The sequence below is a fragment of the Chanos chanos genome, chromosome 3 (assembly GCF_902362185.1).
Source record: "Chanos chanos chromosome 3, fChaCha1.1, whole genome shotgun sequence".
Classification (NCBI taxonomy): domain Eukaryota; kingdom Metazoa; phylum Chordata; class Actinopteri; order Gonorynchiformes; family Chanidae; genus Chanos; species Chanos chanos.
Genome location: NC_044497.1, coordinates 49,283,407 through 49,297,775, shown reverse-complemented (window position 1 = coordinate 49,297,775; position 14,369 = coordinate 49,283,407).

Below are 14,369 nucleotides of genomic sequence, written 5' to 3'. Positions count from 1 at the left end.
AGGTAAAAGGTTAGGAAACTGGCATCGCAGTCTCAAAATGTTGGAGAAAATGTTGGAGAAGTGCTACAGAAAGAGAACTCGATACAGATTATTACCCCAGACATGGAACATGGAGAACCTGACAAACATACAATTAAAACTATTGAATTTTTAAGTGAAGAATAAAAAAAAAAAGAACAAACTTTCCTTTAAAAAAAAAAAAGTCAAAATGAGCAGCCACTAAGCGACGATGGAAACACCTTCCTTCACGCACGCTGGGGAGGGTGTTCAATGGATGTGAGAAACAGGAGAGAATGAAAGCACGTTGTTTCACATAATATAAGTGGAAATTTTATTAGTTAAATAAATAGTCAAATAAAAATAGTTGAGTAAACATCAATCACAGTCTTTGAAGTCTGGGATAGACCGTAGAGATGTCTGATCAATAAAAAACAAACAGTCTGAAAAAAGTGAGAGACATTAAGTCTTAAAAAATGGGATGGATCCATAACAAATCTTGACTGTTTGATTTCACACTCCGCACTGGAATTACCATAATATCAGTATCACATACGAAGAGGAGGTGTGGTGTGTGTTGAGGAAGACAATTGTTCGGTGGTTTTCGAAGGAGCATTTTCTCTCTCCAATTGCTCCATAAAGTGTTGACTGTTGTCAGAAGTTGTTCTGTGTTTGTGTGTTTGTGTATGTGCGTGCGCACGCGTGTGTTTGTGTGTGTGTGTGTGCTTGGTTCCAGTTCTGCGTAACGGGAGAGACATGCATATGCTATGCATGTATTAACACTACAGCGACAGAGAGCATAGGGATAACTATGATTCATACTATATGTGCTAGCCTAACAGCCCAGTGCAAGGTGAGAACGCGCCAAGAAGCTTCACCAATTACCACACGCTTAGCCTGATGCCGCAGATGTTCATTTTTAGGCTCTTGTAAATGTGTTAGATTTACCACTTAGTCGCCTGGCTGTTGATTCAAACCCTTAGAGATGTTTTCCCCCCATCTTGTTTATTGTAGAATTTACAGATGTCCATTTTTTTTTTTTTTTTTGCTGCACCGTAGATCGTAAATGTGGATGCGACAGAACGACCTTGTCTACGAAATGTCCCTGAATTAGGAATGCATGTGGAGGCAAAGAGGTGACCCAATTCAAAGAATGAAGGGAAAAAAAGAACAGGTGAAAATGAAAGAGGGATGTCGCAGAGGGAAAGAGCCTTGAACTTAATTCAGCTTATTTTGGCAAACATACAATTTGGTATTTTGCTGGCCAACAAGTATATGATATACTATTAAAAATGACTGAAATACTGAAATTACAGCCAAATAACTTTTATGTATTGTGTTTGTGTGTGTTTGTATATATATATATATATATACACACACACACACACACACATACACATATATATACATGTATACACACATACACACACACACACACATACATACATACATATATATACACACACACATACATATAGTATTTATTTATTTATATGTATAACAAATAAATTGGTGGCTTTGGCTGTAATGTCAGTATGCCTGTATGTCAGGATGACTTTCAGATTTTTTTTTTTTTTTTTTACATATTTGAGATAAATGAATTACTCTGCTGAGTGATTCAGTACAGAGTGCAGTGGAGCTCACTCAGAACAGTGAAGTTGTTAGAATGTTAGATTAAATGACGTGATGATTCGTGGCATCCTTTCCATTCTAAGTCAAGAGACAACAAAGGGTCCATACAAAGACCATTTCATGTGGAAATGTACATACTGCCTATCAAAGAATAATTCCGTACGTTTTATATGATCTTCTCAATAACTGGAGCAGTTAATGAAAAGATGGGACCAGGTGTACTTGTTTGGCAACAACACTGGGACGTAGATTGTTGGCACCTTAAAAATTATTAAAACAATAAAAATGCAATGGGTTTGCGTTCTAGGAATACATGTGCGGTAAATGCTGGCAAGCATTGTGAAAAATGGAATGGATTGAGTACAAACTCGCAGATTGTTGGTACCTTTTCTGGTAGGCCCATATTTGAAAGTAGATTCCGTGAAATCTGCACCTTGTGTCCTGCATGTATCTTTCACTTTGCTGTGGTCACATGTCCCAAAGGATAGCAGCACAAAGTGTGTATTTTGAAGTAGTTTTTGTTCAGCGCAATCTGTCATCAATGTCAAAGCATTTTGACTAATGTGGCCCATATTGTGCTGTCAGATAACAAATTGTTTGAAGTATTGTGATGGTAAAACGTAAAAATAAAAGTCTGCAGGAAATTAACAGACTATTTTGTATTTTGGTTCTCCTTGATTTTTAAAAGAACCTTTTACATCGTTATTAGCTTACGAATTGTACCTCTCTTAACCAAGTGTCATTTGTTATTTTCTGTAATATCCTTTTTGTATGTTGATTAGAGTCCCTGTGGTAGACTACTCTTTATCCATGTTACATACACATGGTTGTACACAGACAGAGTGTATACTGTAACACAACACAGAAATGGTACACATGTATTGCTGAACACAAACCTATAAGGTTTGTAAACACACCATAGGACATGTGCAGATGGTGAATGCTGCATTCTGAGTGCTTGCAGACGGTGCAAACATATGGTGTGTGACAGAGAGCAAAGTCATCCACTCCAGTTGAACTCTACATCTACGTGGCAGATTCACCACACATGCACCTGTCCTAAGACACCACTGTTCGCTGTTCAAGGCTGCCGCACACACCTTAAAAACCAAGTGTCTGCATCTCTTTGAGGGGTTGTAAGTAATTACTTGATTCATATAAAATGGGTGCAATGCACAAACTTAGCCATTTCAGGAGTCTAATATCATTTATAAGGGACATAATCTATTTGATTTTGGCCAGAAAAGTGCTTGCAGAAAATTGGGTTCATTTATGTCTCAAATACAAATAGAGCTTCACACACACACACACACACACACACACACACACGCACGTGCGCGCACAAAACAAATAAACAGTAAGCAATGACGTCCTACCCAACTGACTTGTTACACAAGGGGCTCAGCAGTCTTAATGTGTAGTGCCATACATATCTAATGGTCTAGATCTCCCTTCAGCTTCTGAAAAGCCCAAGAAACAAGCCCTCAGCCACCCCCCACCCAGCCCTCCCCTGGATCCCTGTCCCAGCCCAGAAGGTTAATATTTGAAGGCGTAGGCCATAAATATGGAGAGTTGGACTTTTAATTAAATAAGCGCTTCTTAAACGCTCTCCTGGGCGCCCATGCTTTTGTTTAAAGATGATTGATTGAGTGCTATCTCTTCAGGCTGGGCCATTTGTTTCCTCTCTCTCTCTCTCTCTCTCTCTCTCACTCTCTCTCTCTCGCGCGCGCTCTTTCGCTCTCACTCTCTCTCTCATTCTGTCGTTTATGAGGCCAATATTTCTCCTCACCCGTGACACAGTAATGAGCTCTCTCTCCCACTGCCAGCCACACCCCGTCCCTTTTCCAGGGGGCCATGGGGCAGGGTGTCCTCACTAAATGGGAAGTCAAACACACTCCCTCTGCATTGTCAGGTTATTTATTTTTGGGCCAAATTCAGACCAAACAAAGAATTACAACACCGTTAGTCACCATAATCCCAACAAACAGAACACTAAGGTACACATGCATTGATGTTATATCTTGCCAGACTTGTCATTATTCTTTAGGTCTTGGACAGGTCTAAGGTTCTGCTATAAGTGGTTCATAAAAAGATCTGATTAAAAGCACAAAAGAGGATCTCTGGAGGAAGCGTGATACAACTTCACCCAGATGGAGGAGAATCACCCTTCTCTCTCGCTCTCCCCCCCCCCCCCCCCTCTCTCTTATCTTTCATCTTCCACTCTCATGTCAACCTTCCCTCTCAATCCCTCTCATCTCAATACTGTCTTAGGCCTTTCTCTTGCTTCTTTACCTCATTGATCAACCTCTCTCTCTCTCCTTCAACCTTACCTTGTCACACACACTCTCTCTTTCCCCCCTTTCTCCTTCTCTTCTCCTCTCTCTCTCTCTCCCTCTTTCTCTCTCTCTCTTTCTCTCTCCTTTCTGCATTCAGTCTCTTGATTTATTTCCATTCACCCATCAGTGTCCCTCTCTCTCTGTCTCTCTCTCTCTTCGCTTGACCTCTCTTCCCACATCTCTTTTTTTTTTCCTTTCTCCTCTCCCCCTCTTTACTGTTTCCAACCCCTATCATTCTTCATCCATCTGCATGTCTCCTTCCAAAGCTTCTCTCTCCATCCCTCTGTCTGTCCTACTCACTCTCTCTGCTACATTTACCTTCACTCCATCCTTCTGTCTTTCTTTTACTCTACCACTCACTGTCCATGATATCTCTCCATATTTCTCCCCTCCATCCATGTCTTTTTGTGCACCTCAGTCTCTCAATCACTTTTTCTCACCCTCTGTCACCCCCTCCTTTCTCACTGCAACACTTCCTCACCCCCCAGCCTCCCCCCACCACAACCCCCACCCCCCACCCCCCCCCACCCTTCCATCCCTCTCTCTGGCGGCAGGCCGATAAGGTCTGATGATTTCTAGCTATGAGAGCACCAGCGACAGGGGACTTCCTGCTGTCTGCAGCCTAGCCGCCCAGTCAGACACACTGCAGGGGATTCTGGGAGCTCAGATTGTGCCCCATTTTTTATTGGCCACTCAGACACGGTCTCTCGGCTTTCGGGAGAGAGCGTGCGTCGGTCTCTGAAGAGAGCGGAGAATCTCTGGGTGAGTTTGGAGCAGAATAGAACACAGCAGAAACAGCGTGTTTTCATCACCGAGTCCATCCTCACATTTAGAGCCCCTCAAGAGACAAAGCTGATGGAAATACTGCCAGTCACATCACTCAGACACTGTTTTATTTGTGTTCCTCCAATATTACCTCCCGGGTGAACTGATGGATCTTTATTATAAAAGCCTGCTTGGCAAGCACGCCGATTTTTGTGTGACCTGGTCCAAAATGGTAAGTTAATGCATAAACGTCCAATCTCTGAAAAAAATAAAAATAAAGAGTGAGCGAATCGGTGAAGGAGTAAGTGAGCGAGTGAGTGGGTGAGTAACTGAATGAAGGTAACTGTAAACTGAGTGTGATACAGCACAGCATCGTCAGGGAACGTGTGCTTGGCTGAGGTACAGTGAGAGATCTCACAAACATGAGGAGGTGAAGACATGTAACCAGAAACAGGGAGAAATGCGAATACAACACCATGGCATGAGCCAAAGTACACTTTTAGGCAGAGAGGTGTCGGACAAAACAAGAGTTTAGTGGGGGGGGGGGGGGGGGGGGGGGATTAGGAGTTTCATATTTATATATAAGTTCTAAAAAGATGAGGTTGCAGCTGGGGTTTTGGTAGTGTGTTTGTGTGGGGCAGTGAGTGAAGTCTGAAGGTGGGACGTTCAGTCTGAGGGTAGGTAAGAGAACGAGCACCTCTCAGACTGAGTGCGACGTGATAGAGAGGACGGCTGATAGGAGAAGCTGAGTTTGGAAAGAAAGGTGAGATTAGGGGTGGGCAGCCATGTAGGTGGACAGGAGGCAAGGCTGACAGGTACGGGGAGACACGGAGAGAGAGAGAGAGAGAGAGAGAGAGAGAGAGAGAAGGAGGGCAGGAAGAGAGGGATGGGTGGAGTGGGAGGGCTGGAGGAATGGGAGTTTGGGTTGGGGAGTGGACAGGCTGGCTGGCAGGCAGGCAGGCCCATTAAAAATTCAGCAGCAGGGAACAGGCCGGGGATTCACAGTAATTAGATGACAAAACGGCAGGCTCGCTGGAGATGAGAGAGAGAGGGGTCACACACAATGCCTCCACCGCGGGGTAATTTGTAAGTGTCAATCATGCCACGCGGAGAGAGAGAGAGAGAAAGAGAGAGGGAGAGAGAGAGAGAGAGAGAGAGAAGAGAGGAAATGTGAAGTAGGGAGAACGGGGAGGGGAGAGGATAGAGAGTGCGAATGAGGGAGAGCAGGAAGAAGGAAGCCGTGAGAGAAAAAAATGGACAGAACAGTGGGGAGAAATGGAGGAAAAGATGAAGGAAGGCAAGTTAGGAGATGGGGCAGATATACATACGAGGCCTCTGGCATACAATAAAATATTTGATACATAATTGTGAGGCAATATTTTATCCATTGCTTGGATTGAAATTCCTCCTGCATTCATGTGACTTTGATTCACATGCACACAGAGGGAGGGAGAGAGAGAGGGACAGAGAGAGAGAGAGAGAGAGAGAGAGAGAGAGAGAGAGCATAGAAAAGGCCAGGTACAGTGGACTGATTGACAGTTCTCCTTGTATAGGACATGCACATCATTCATACAGCTAGGAGAACAGCACCGTCACAATGAAGGGGCCATGTTAGCATATCTCTCCTGAAACAGCCCCCAGCCCTCCCGCCCCACACACAATGAAAAGACATTGTTGGTCTATCTCTACTGAGTTTTGCAGCTGGGTAAAACAATGACCAGTCTGACACATGGCATTAACCCCCTCTTACTTCTTCCATATGCTACCTCATACAGAACACTATCTATGTGGCATAACATTATCACCCTTAACCTACTTGACCAGACAACACCACATTGAAACACTAAACACCCACACCCACACACACGCATGCATGCACGCACACATGCATGCACACACTCAGACGCACACACAAACACATACACAATCTCATGCATTAATTCATAAATGCACGCACACGCACACACAAGCGTGCGCGCACGCGCACACACACACACACACACAGAATTTACTACTGAAATAAAGGAAATGTTTCAGTGAGTAAAGGCTACAAAGTATGTTAAAAGCAAACACTTAAACGCAGGTATCGTCCCTGAATGAGTTGAACAGGTAACATTCCATCATGCTTAGGGTCATGTATAAAAACCCCTGTTAGACAGTTACATATTTTTATGGTTATCATGGCAAGAACGAAAGATCTCAGTGATACTGAGAGAGCGGTGATCATTTTGATTAATTTGACAAAGACAAAGACCTGTAAACAAATTGATGTTTCATGAAGAACAGTGACTAAGGTGATGCTAGCATGGAGGGCTGAGGGAGAGAAATATTCAGCTAGGGTCAGTGGTGGTTGAAAGCGCGTGCTCCTCAAGCATGATGTATGTATACGTGTATGTTTGTATGATTTGAGATGAAAGCAAAAACAGATGAGTGACTAATATGTGACGGCTGCAAATATCAATTTGGGACATGAGGAGGAAATTTCATAAATGGTCCAACGAGAACTCCGCTGCCGGGTACTATTCAGTGCATTAATTCCTTAATTCACCAGTGCATGTGTACAAATGCATGTTTGAGTGTAACGTAATATAGGCAGCGGTCCAAGAATAGGGGTGGTGGACAACTGAGCAATGGAGACATATCATGCAAAGTAATCCTTTAACCTGTGTTCAACAAGCAGATAAGTGCATGTATGGCATATGAGGTAAAAGCGCTGGTGTCTTACTGTGAGGGATTCTGGGGGGGGGGGGGGGGGGGGGGTTTGTACTGGAGTGAGATGCATATTTACAGGTCTGCTATAAGCCCTATCAGCTCCACAGAGGACAGGATACACCGCAACAAATAAAAAGCCTTTCTGAGCGATGACCCACGTTGTACCTGTAAGAATTTCTGTCCTAATGAGACAGGTCTTTAACGGGATGACAATGCTTACATCCAAACACCATGAGTGGTTCGTGAACGGTTTGATGACATTAATAATGGTGTAGACCACATGTCATGACCACCTCTGTCACCATTCACACTGTCCCAGTCTCCTGTTTGTCATGTCCTTTTTTAACAGGGCAGCATGTCACTGCAAAGTGGGAAACATTGACACATCGTCGATGAGATGTTGTCACATGAAGCTATTAGACTCTTGTGTTAGTTTAAACATTATTTGTCCAAAATGCGTCAGCAGGCATACATGTCAAATACTTTTTAGAGAACAGAGAAATAATTAAAGACAAAAAAAAAAGAAATAACCAGCCAACTTTGACTTTATCCAGTGGCATTGTTCAAAGAAGCAGTGGAAGTGTGAACGTAACATAAAAAAAAACACACAGTGCCCAAAGAGGACTATACATCCATGCAGTGTCCTGATGAGCATACACTCACAGCAAGTTTACTGGACCCCATCATCGCTAGCAGTCCAAGGTAGTAAACAAGACCTAACTAGACCCAGCATGGCCATTAGACACAGCTATCCGGTAGTCTGTTCAGCTGCCACCGCTAGCAAAGTCAATGGAGGTAACTGTCTCCAGGGTTTTCACATCAGCCCTGGAACCCATATAAATCAAATGCTAACATTTTTACCCACATAGGAAATTTTCATCTGTGATCAATAATTACCACTTCCTTCACATACAGGTCTAAACAAATTCTACTCTCTATCTATCTTGTGAGTTGATCAACTTTTAGGGCATGACTTGATTTACAAACCAACACTCCACCTGTCCAGGGTGCGACTGGTACAGGATATTTCTCTCTCCGGGAGGTGTCAGAGACTCACATAAATAAACATTCGCAAAATGTGTGGAGGAGAGTTATCACCTGCTTTTACAGACATTTTCAATCTGTCACTCTCGCTTTCTTACGTTCCAATTTTTTTTTTCTTTTTTTAAGGAATACTAAGGTAATGCACCACCGCTTAAGAAACTTACAGTTACAAGGTCAGTTCTGAAGTTCTTCATTTATAGTTGTCATTATGAAGCGTTTGAAAGAATGTTTGAAGGTTTGCATGTGACAATATATCTATCATATTTGAAAGAGTTCAGTCTGAGTGTTAATCCTGTAGGTGTACTGGTGAAGTACTCTCTTTTCGTCCTTCATACAACTTGAGAATACCTTGGCAAACAGGGGATGCATTTCAGAATTCTCCTTATTGGATACGGCTCAATTTTTAGTAGAATCGTCACAACTAAGTTTGTCTGGAACCTCTGAACAACAGGGCTATGCAGTTATATCTAGATTTTGGACTGGTTTCGTTAACCGGCTTTTAGATTGATTTTTAACAGACCTTAAGTAAAAAAAAAGTATCAGGAGGCAAACCATCGTTTTGAGAGGCAGTTCTGACTCACCACTAAGAATGAATATTAATCAAACAAATGAATTAACAACACGTGTACTTTCTGTCTGGCATACTGTTTCTGGATTATCCCAACATTTCTTACCTGTTGTTGCTGTCGTTGTCCTGGTTACCGTAGTTAGCACTATTTTCTTTTTTTTTGCAAGAGCCCCTATGAATTTCAGTGCACCTTTGGTGCATGGCAACAAAGTCAAACGTGAACTTAAACCCAGTTTCACGCTCACAGGAGATTCTGAAGCAGTGACACTGACACTGCTTCTACTACCATCAGAACAAACAAACAAACAAACAAACAAACAAACAAAAAAAACCCCACTTGTGAAGAAACAGCGTTACAATCCCCTGATAGACTTCTAAACACTTTAGTCTATGCTAAAGTGAATTTTAATTGAGCTTAATGTAGCCCAGTGTACCTTTAGATGTTGTTGTATATAAATGTATGTACCCAAGCTTAGGTTTAACTGTACTGCAAGGACCACAGCAAGGACACTCTTGTGGTGTATATAAATACACATACACAAACACATATGAATACACAAACACACACAAATGGAGGAAACGTACAGACAAAACATATCTTACGTCTGAATTTCATCTTACCCAGTATTTTCGTTGTTATATTTGTATTTCTATGTAGACCCCCCCCCTCCCCGTTTCCATCCCCACGCGCACACACACATAAACACGCACCTTGTGTTCATAGACAGAAGGACATAGAAAACAAAATAGCATTGAAACATACTAATGTCTAGAAAGGATGGTTAAAACCAGTGTTTTCAGGTGCTAGTTTCTTCTGTTTGCCTGCTTTGGCCACAATTCATTTGTGTCAAATTTTTAAAAGCATTACTTTATTATGCTGAATTACTGGATTATAAATTCATCAACTAAAGTGCAAAAGTAATTAATTGAATATCCTTAACTGAAAGTAATTAAAGTCCACACAATTTCGGAAGTAACGACACAAAAAGAAAACAGTATAAAAAAAAAAAAAAGAAAAAAAAGAAAAAAAAGAAAAATTAAAACAAGAACGAAAATAGACGTGTACTCTCACCCAGCTAATTGAAGAGTATCCAAAGGAATCTCTTAATACACACGCTCCAAACACCTTTTGAAATGTATTTTAATTGCCAAACAATTAGATCCACACTGTTCTACTTTGTTTATAAACCAGTCACAATTAGCAACTCATGAACCACGACACTTTTCAGTTTATTTAATTATTTTCTATTTCAATTAGGGTTTTTTTTTTTTTTTGGATACCAGGAACAACATAAAGATTGCCTGATCATCCCATTGGATGTATTAACTTAGAAATGAGAAATTTCTTAATTAAAAATAAAAAAAGAAAAGAAATTACGTTGAGACTTTCTGTGTACTACATCTGTTTACACACAAGACAAAAGTAAAATCATTAACGTTACTGTGACTATTTCTAATGTGGACAATGTTATAGCCTCATTCAACATGTTTTAGAATTAATTTCTTGAACTGAGTTGTATTTTGTATCTTTACACATCTAAATACTGTGGTTCTACATCCTCCCGGGTCAAAGGTCACACTCAAACGCTCATATGAGACACCATATTAGAGGAAGAAGAGAAACATAAGTATCCCTCTGATAACCTGCCTGTTTATGTCACCTGATATCTTAATGCTTGGTGGAGACCATAATGAGCATAAATTCCTCACAATAACACACACACACACACACACTCACACACACACACTCACACACAACATTCCTGACCCAACAGCTGCTGCTGCTCGCAGATGGAACAGTAAATAAACAGGAAGGGAATAAATAAATAACAGTACAAACAGGCTATGTTTGTCTCGGTAGTCAACATTAGCCAATTTCCTTTAGATGAATACGGTAAATGAGGCAGGACTGAGGTGATGAATACCTGCAGACATGGCAAGTGAGATTTGTAAAGTAGATTTGCAAGGAAAGTTATATATTTAAAGTGTATTGGGTCGTAAGGTAAGGTTAAAAAGTTAGGGGAGTCAGCCAGGTGAGATAAATTAGGTGTGCACAGTAAATTAGGTGTGTTGGGAAGTACGATGAGTATGTAAGGTTAATTAAGTGTGTGAGACGCTCAGTTAGACGTGTTAGATAAGCGAGGGTATGCCATCTAATGTAAATCATTTAAAGCTTCAAGTTCTCTGAGGTCTTCCAGCACTGTGCCACTACATTAAGCCTTTCTTTAGTGCCACCTTCAAACTGACTACAGTGCATGTAACAGACAACATCACCAAAGCAACCAGACAGGACGAAAAGTGCAGGAAATGTAGGTTTCAGGCTAAACAAAAATGTATAAACTGCTACATCTTCTCGTCCCGTGGATAATCAGACTCAGCACTGCTACAAAAGTGCTGCACCTTCAGAGCTCAACGCATTCTAAAAATCCAGTCCTGTGGAAACTGCGTTCACGTCTGCCCTCTGTTCATATCTGTGTTCTTATTTACCTTCTCATTAACCCTGTATGCATCAATAAGCACGGTGGTAAAGCCCCTCTGTCATTCTTGGTGAGTCTGATTTTGAGATATTTTCGTTCCCAGGAAATTATGCGTAGGCTAAAAAAAAAAAAAGTGTCTCAAACCACTTATTCGGTCAGTCAGCTGCTGCACTGCAGCCAAAATCAACATACCCAAAATGCTCTCCACCACTATAATTGCCCATGTAATTACTCATAGTCATTTGGGTAAGAATATTATTATTTGAATTGGCTATTGTTTATTTTCAGCGTGTACAAACAGACGGTCGTTCCTAAATACTTGGTGGAACAATAGTTAGTTAATGCAATTTATATGGTAATACTGGATATTTTCATCCGTGTCTCTGCACTATGAAGATTCATTTTAGAGTGCAACTGTGGCAGAAGAACTGAAACAATTTCTGATACACTTTTTTTTTGTTAAAAAAAAAAAGTCTCCAAGGATCATGGGATTACATTTAGTTCATTTCAGTCACCTCTAGCTCTGCTGTTACTAACAACCTATTGCTGTTGGTGTGAGTGGAGGCAGTTTTTTATTGAATGTAATTGTGTGAACTAGTTAAGTGCAGGATTATGACTGACTGCTCATTGACACTGACGTGGTAGAGGACTCGCATTGGAGCCATATTGAATTTTACTACGTGTGAAATGCTCTCTTCACCTCCTCCTGAGAAGGGCTGATGAAAATTGGTGATTGGCCCACCTCTCATTTTCACATTCAAGATGCTCTTTAACATGACTTTACATTTTAACTCTTTAATTTCTGAAACGGAATCATTTTGAATTTCCAGGAAGAGAGAGAGAGAGAGAGAGAGAGAGAGAGAGAGAGAGAGAAGCAAGGTCCTGTCGAGAATCATCTAAAAATTGTGAGAGGGAGAGAGTTTTTTTTTTTTTTCAAAAAAGATTATTCATGTGGCTCTCAGTCATTTCACAGGAACCTTTAAACTTTGAGCAGTGATGCTAAGCTTGTCCTTGAAGACAACAAACAAATAGAAAACAACAGCTGAATCTGATTCAGCAAACAGCCAGAGGAGAGACGCTGAGAGGAAAAGGAGCAGTGTGGAAAGATGGGAAAAGAAGAGGAGAAGGGAAGGGGTGATGGGGGAGGAGGTGGGGGGGGGGGTGGCTGAGAGAGGGAGATGGAGAGAGACTGTCTACACTCACTGTCGAGGCAGTTAATATAAGGTTTGGAGATAAGGCCTCACAGACAAACATTGACAAAATCAGGCGTTCCGGCGCAAAGCCTCAGCTGTCACTCAGACTGAGAGACAGGCCAACAATCAGCACTCGCATTCTGATAAGGACGCCACAGAGAGCCTGTAAGAAACTGCATCTACAGGAACATAGAGGGAAGGAGGGGGGAGGAGAGGGCGAAAAAGAGAGGAAGAACGAGGGAGGAAGACAGAGGGCAGAAAGACAGAATGTTTGTGAGAGGGCAAGAGAGACAGAGAGAGAGAGAGAGGGAGAGAGAGAGAGTGAGAGAGAGAGAGAGAGAGAGAGAGAGAGAGAGAGAGAGAGAGAGAGAATCACCGAGTGAGTGAGTGAGTGAGTGAGTGAGTGAGTGAGAGAGAAGAAACATGAAAGAGCACTTTATAGTTGCTGGAAGTAGGTAAAATATAGATAAAAATCAAGGAGTGTACTTTTTTCATACATTTTATTTTCATACGTTCTTTCCTCCTTAACACGAAAATGCTGACGATAAAAATGACACTCTCTAACATTAAAATAAGTACTCGTCACTTTGACTTGAAACATCTGAACACCTTCATACATATACCTCAGCAGCTGGCTGAGGGCAGAAGGTGTGTGAGAGGTGGGTGGGTTGGCGGGGGGACTATTAGGCTATTAAAAATAGCACACCCTCTACCGGCCTCAACACCTGGGAAAACGCCAGAAGCAAGTTGCCACTCAGAAAAAAAAGGAGAGTGAGACAGAAGGAAAAATAGAAAGAAACTGAGAGGCTGAGAGAAAAAAAAAATCAGAGAATGACAGTCAGGTTTTAGCACCAGATCTATCCAAATTTTTAAAGCTAGACATTCAACCATCTTAACATCGTTTCAGTAACTGATTCTTATCGTGAAATTTCTGTCTGTCGAGTATGACTGTACCTGAAAATCCGCTCGTTACTCATTTTTGGCTCTGTTAGCTCGTGCGTGAACGTAAACTGCCTTAGTTTCACACGCGCCGTACGTTTTTATAGTTCATGTACGGTCGCGGTGATTTGACCAGCTGTTGTCCTCAGAGAAAAGGAAGCTCTGCCTACTGAACACCGTGTTCATCATTCTTCTATCACATATTCAGAATGGGAAAAATCATACGCTCGTGCTAATCACACCTGGCAGAGCGCAGTGTGGAAGGACGAGAGAAAGGAAGTATGTAACATTTGTGTAAACATCACACTGACCAGAGTGTAAAAGAATCCACTACATAATGCTGCTTTACCATTTCTTTTAAAGCACAGAGCTTTTGAGACTATTATAGAAAGAGTGTGTTCAAACCAGTAAGGATTCCAGCACCAGAAGATGTTTGTTTAGATTCTATGCCCAGTGGACTCCATGTCGTATCTGTTCTACCTTTTGGTTTAATGGTACCTCTGTATTTCCTATGCTGTGTAAACTCATATCGTGATTGACTTTTGCTTATGGTTCATTGTTCGATACTCTGACTCATTCCAACAATCCATTCACAGCAATAAAACCATATATATATATATATATTGGTGCAAACAAAGAAAGAAATAAACAAACAGATTAATGGCATCATTTAGAAAGAAGAGGCCGCTTTGCTAATTGCAAAGGT